Here is a 6490-nt window from a genome sequence, read left to right as displayed (position 1 = left end):
GCCACTCCCCAGGGCCCCCACCGTTTCCCACAGCACTCTCCACAGCCCCCACCACTCCCCGCATCCTGCGCCACTCACCATGCTGCTCCCTCCAGACCCCGCCACTTCCTGTACCACTCCTCATGGCCCCTACCACTTCCCACACCACTCTCCGCAGCCCATGCCACTCCCTGCTCCCTGTGGCCCCCACTGCTCACCATGCCACTCCCTGCTGCCCGCATCACTTTGTACCATTTGCTGAGGTCCCTGCCACTCTCTGCACTGCTCCCTGTGGCTCCTGCTGCTTCCCACTCCACTCCCCACAGCCCTTGTCACTTTCCATGCCACTCCCTACCTACCCTGCCACTTGCTGTGCTGCTCACCATGGCCCCCACCGTGCCACTCCCAGCGCCACTCCCCACTCCCTGCAGCCCGCGACACTTCCCGCACCACTCCCTGCAGCCTCTGCCACTCCCCATGTCCCCCCTACTGCAGCTGCTTCCCTCTGCCCTCCCACCTGCTGCTTCCTGCTCTGGCTTCAGCCTATCCCAGGAAGCACCATGGGGCTCCTTGCTACTGGGCTGTTTGCAGCGGTTCCCCGCCCTCCATCCTATCTTACCACTTGGACAGAGGGAGAGGGAGAACCACTCCAGAGTCAAAAGGCCAAAAGCCACAGACGCTTCCAGTTGAGGGCTGGGCGGGGGGGCAGGATGCTGGAGGTGGGATGGAGCTGGGCTGGCCTTGCTGCTCAGGCACAGGCTCCTGCTGGGTCCTGCTGTCGCTGGCCGCCTGTCATTTTTGACAGGAAACCAGGGGCAGATAAAGATTTATCTTCTAAAATTTGTAGAGGTCCCACGGGCTGGATAGAATGGGTTGGTGGGGCAGATATGGCCCACACGCCATATTTTGCCAGCCCCTGGGCTAGGGCAATTGCCTCTGGGTACCACATTGCAAAATACACAAGGCTTAAGATACCTTGCTTCCCTCTCTGAGTTTTATGCCTCAGAGGGCCCACAATGTCTATCCCACTCTTTGGAAGACCTGATCAATGATAGAGAGGGGCTGCAGGGGAGCTTTTCTCTTATCCCCACTCTTGCCCATCCGCTGGCATGTTTGATATGATCTCCAATAATCCGTCACATTCTGGGCTAATCTGGGCCAATAAACGTTTGCCAGCAGCTGCTGGTGAGTCTGGCCCATGCCTAGGTGACCAGCAGAGGATAGACTGAGAGCCATGGTGAGCAGCTGTTGCCTGAATTTATGTGGCACCACGAGCTGGCAATAGGGCTCCCAGGATACAGCATGGTTCCTAGGTACCCATAGCGGATAAAGGAGTCCCTTATCCCAGACTACCTGTCCTCTCTTATCTGGGGTTAACTCTTTCTTGCTCCTGGGCCATCTGTCAGAGTTCTTCCAAGCTGGAATCCGCTAGAACCTCCTGCTAAAACTCCTCCTGCCCAGCTATGCAATCAGCAGGGAGCTCCAGTGGTTCCCCAAGGGGTACCCCTTCCTTCACAGGGCTCTCCTTTAACTCCTCCCTGTGAGCCTTGACTTCCTCTGCCACTGACTGACCAGGCCCACTCTAGGGCCATCTCTTAGCTTATCCCTGGGGAACATCAGTTCCCTCAGTGGTCAGCTGGCTGCCCCAGTTAGGGGGATTCTCTTCTCTTTGCTCATAGCTGTTGCTCGGTTGATAGGCTTACTGAGGTTGCTCAGTTTTGGGCAGGTGGTCCTGAAGCGACCAGACTCCCTGCAGTTGAAGCAACGCTTGCTGTCTAATCTGGGTGGATTGCTGAATCCAGGGCCGCCCTGCACTCCACAGGTGGGGGCAAATTCCCATTTTGGGACTGGTTCTCCCTTCTCCTCTTTTTGGAACCCTTTCTGGTCCTTCCCAAAGTGGGAAGGCCTTCCATCCAGCCCCTCTCAATTTTTCAACAGCTAATTAGCAATGTCGGCAGCTTCACTGGCTGATTTGGGCCCCCTATCCCTGACTAGGTGTTTAATCTCCTGAGAGCACCTGAAATAGAATTGATCTTGCACCATAAGGTCCAGCACCTTATCTCTTCTGTCAGCTTGGGCTCCCTCTACCTATTTAAGGAATGACTCCCACAACTTGGCCACGAACTCAGCCATAGACTTTCCCAGCTGTGGGGCAGCTCCGCAGAACTTCTTCCTGAAATGATCTGGATTCAACCTATACCTCTTATGCACAGCCTCTTTATAGGCATTGTAGCAAAACCCCCAGTTTTTCTTTTTCTTTTCTTTTTTTTTTTTATGCATTCCCTCCCCTTCCCCAACCATTTCTGACTTTGTTTCTCCCTCTCTATTCCCTATAGATAAGTATAAGTGAGCTAAGACATAGGATAAGCTTCAGCATTTTATTTTGGTAACAAGTTGTATTTGTTTTGTTTTTTCTCCTTCTTTATATTGTATAATTATTATGTTTATATTGATTTTACTGTTCTATATTATTGTTTTGCTGGTGCTATATCATTTAGGCCTACATATGTAAGTTAGCATAAGTCATGTCAAGTTTCCATTTTTTTTAAAGTCTCCATCTTGTTCTTCATGCCCCGTTGTGTAACCTATGACTCACACTTACCCCTCCTATGTAACTTGGTTCCTGAATGAATGGGGATGAATGAGGGTGCTTGAGAGACAATGGCAGTAGGACTGAAAATAGCTCCCTCTGAATGACTGAACCATCAACACCAATACCTGGACCAATGACCCAGCCATTGGAACCACCCTCAGCATTCAAGAAACAAAAGATAAGACAACCCACCATTGTGCTGAGGCTGCACATGCTCAGTAAGAACACCTGGAACCCTCTGGATCAGGACTGACATTGCCTGGGCAGGCCCTCCCCATAGGAGATCAGAGGTAGTCTGCCCCATAAAAAGGGGTAGTGAAGACTGACTCCTTGGGGCATCCTCTCCATCTGGACCAGCACCATGCCACACCACCTATCCACCCAGAGGCCCTGCCGGTGACCCCGCACTGGACAACATCTGCTGGACAAGTACCCCTTTCCAGCCTGGAGAGGTAGCTATCACCCCCACCCTCCCTTCAACCAAGGACTTGGACTCTGTTTCTCTTCCTTACCTGGACTCCAACCCTTCCACTGAGTCTCTTTCTCCTGCTGCCATTGTGAATGCTTGTGTGTGTGTGGGAACCAATAACTTCAGGGGCTGTATAGTGTGTTGTCTATTTAATAAACCTGTTATTTTGAAACCCCGATGTGGGTTTTTGTCTGTTTCCTGACTGTTTCTTCCTTGCCACCACTTATCTGCCCACTCCCTCTACTGTCTGCGGTAGTTTCTAGCCCCAATCTCTTACCTCTCTGCCTCGGTTTCCAGCCCCAAGCTCCCAGGTTTCTGCCTCTCTCTCTTTTCTGGCTGTTTCCTCCTTGCCACCGGGATTTTCCCCTTGCACCAGTGACCTTGAGTAACCCTGGAGCCACTTGACCTTAAATAACCCCAACCCTCAGTTCCTCAGCCAGCTTCTCTCTAGTCCACCGGTTCTAATCCCAGTTCTGGCAACTTTCACTCCCTACACTTTAACTCTCTCTCACCTTAACCTTCCCCCAAGTATCCCAGGTACCCCAAGCACACATACATACCGTACCATCCAAGTTAGGAACTTACCTGTGTGTATGTGTAGGTGGGTTGTATGTGTGTGAACTGGTAAGTGTGTGTATATATATATATGTCATTGTGTGCATGATATATGAATTAGTAATCTGTGTATGTGTACTGAGTGTGCGGGTATGGACAATTGATTTTTGTCTAACTTTTGGGGTGTATAGTGTATGTGCTTGAATTGGTGATAGGTATGCATGTGCCTAGGCTGGTTTGGATGTGTATGTGCCTGATTTGGTAGTGTGTGTGTATGTGCTCCTAATTGATTTGTGTGTTTGTATATGTGCAATTATGTCACACCCTCCTGTCTAACAGCACAATATTGAGGTCCTGAGAGTTGACCTGACCCCACAGGGCAACATTTTATGGTGGAGAACACTGGCATATTGCAGGTGTTAGCGGGAGTGAGTGTGAGTGAGAAGTGTGGGTTGGGTGAGCTAGTGTGCTTGTGTATTCTCTGTGTGTGTTTGTGTTGTATTTGAAGTATTGCTGTTACTGTAGGGACGCCTACACTGTTACTGTTATTGTGATTACAGAACTCACCCCAATGAGGGGTGGGCATACCCGGTGAAGGGTCAGTATTGCTAAGGGGAACTCCTGCAGGACAGGGGCTTGAGCACCCAAAGCACTTCCTTTGTTGTTATCATTGTGGTTGTTGTTGTTGTTGTTGTTGTGGTGGTGGTGGTTGTTGTAGGACACAGATGTCCAGGAGCCAGTATATTTAGGAAGAAGACCCCCATACTAGGCATAAGTGATCATAGGGCTAAGTGGGTGAAAAAAGAGGAGGCAGGTCCTCTCCAGCAGAAATGCTTGTAAGATTGTTTTGTCTTGAGGCTTTTGATCTGGCTTGCACTTTTGCAAAGTCAGGTTGAAAACCATTATGATTGAAACTGCCTCCCACAGCTGGTGCCTGTATTGTTACAGTCCTATTTGAGGGAGTTAAATGAAAATTTCACTAGCAAAGATGCATGGTTCACTCATTCAAGGTTTGTTTCCTTATAACCTTGCAACCTTACAGCACTGGTCCAATAAGAAGTCAGTAGCAGATAAGACTAAGTTCTGTGCTAGAAACTGTGAAATGTTTGTAACAGAAGTAAAGCCTAAGAAGTGGGCTGCATTGCAGAGATTGTTGAGGTGTTTATGTAAAACAGAGAATAAAGCAGTGTTGTGTGTTTTCTGTATGCCTGTGTTGCAAGGTAGAGACTGCTTTAAGTGTAAAAGTATACTTTTAATGGTAATGGGGTGAGATGTATTCAGAAATATTGTGGGTATAATATAGGTAGCTTAGAAAGAAAGGTGTTAGCAGCTGTTAAGGTTTTGCTGTGATTGAGTGAATGATAGGGTTAACCCAGAAAATTGAATGAAGGCATTTCCTAAAGTTTGGACAGAGAAAAAGGTTAAAATGTGGCAAGATACAGGCATGTATCTTAATTGAAGGACCAAGCCCTCCCCCACCAATGCAGTGTAAATATTCACTGGAAACTGAAATAGGATTATAGCTCATAGTAAGTAGTTTGTTAAGTTAGAAAATGATAGTACAAATGCTTAGTGTGCGCAACTCCGATTTGAAATTTGGTCTGAAAGGCAAAGTACTCTGCAATCATAGCAGCTTTAGCAGGAGGGCTAAAATGGTTTTCAGTATTAAATTTGGCTAATGGAGGTTTTATTTTTGTTTGTTTTGTTTCCTATCTCCCTGGTATAAAAGTGCTGGTATAATTTTAAATGTATATTCAAGGAACAACAGTGTTGTTTTACCCCAAGTATCCTAAAGATTTCACAATGCCCAGCAAAAAGAACATGGAAAAAGCTTTCTAAGCAAAAATTCTGAGGGAGAAATTGTCCCTCTGAAGGAAAAACTCATCTTTAAAATGACAACTTGGCTTAATTGTAACAAGGGTATTGGCATCCCTCAATCTCACATTTACAGCAACAGGAGGGTTCCACTGAGCAATTCATTTTGGGAGCCCCCTTGTTAAACAAATCACCTGAACCTCAAGGAATAGGGTAAATAGTGTTCTCTATTCTGCCGGCCACCCTTCTTGGCTAGTAGGAAGGAATGGAAAATACACCGTTGGAAAATACACATTGGATGGCCTGGTCAGTGCCCACCCTGATGCTGAGGCAGGAAAAGGCCAGAAAAGTCCTCAACTTAGGATGGCCACCCTCCTGTAAATAACTGCTCCAGTTTTTCACTGTTAAAGAAAAGCACCCCAAGAATGGAAAATGATGTGTGCACTGCCACTGCACATCAGCATTGTACATTTGTAAATATGAATAATCAGCCACTGCAAGGAGTTTTCCTTGGCAGGTTTGTGTGTGTTTGTTTTCTTTTCCAGAAACCACAGTGTAATCAAAGATGACTGATAAACCATGAGGCCTCATTACCATCAGCAGCATCTTCCTCATCTAAGCCATGGCAAAAATTACAAAAAAATTGTCTTGTCTGTTTGTGTTGTCTTCTTATATGTTTTGTGTTTTGTGTACTGAGTGTGCGGGTCTGGACAATTGATTTTTGTTTAACTTTTGGGGTGTATAGTGTATGTGCTTGAATTGGTGATAGGTATGCATGTGCCTAGGCTGGTTTGGATGTGTATGTGCCTAAGTTGGTAGTGTGTGTGTATGCACCTAATTGATTTGTGTGTTTGTATATGTGCAATTATGTCACACCCTCCTGTCTAACAGCGCAATATTGAGATCCTGAGAATTGGCCTGACCCCACAGGGCAACAGCATCATAGATATTCACCAACCCAGTGGGCAGGCTGATCAGGATAATAAGAGCCATGTTGCCTGTTACCAGTCTAGCAATGTATTTCATGAACTCCTCTTTTCCCAATTTCCATCGGTGTGCTTCATTTTCAAAATTACTCA

The sequence above is a fragment of the Alligator sinensis genome, unplaced genomic scaffold (genome assembly GCF_000455745.1).
Source record: "Alligator sinensis unplaced genomic scaffold, ASM45574v1 scaffold27_1, whole genome shotgun sequence".
Taxonomy (NCBI): domain Eukaryota; kingdom Metazoa; phylum Chordata; order Crocodylia; family Alligatoridae; genus Alligator; species Alligator sinensis.
This window is presented reverse-complemented; position numbering follows the sequence as displayed.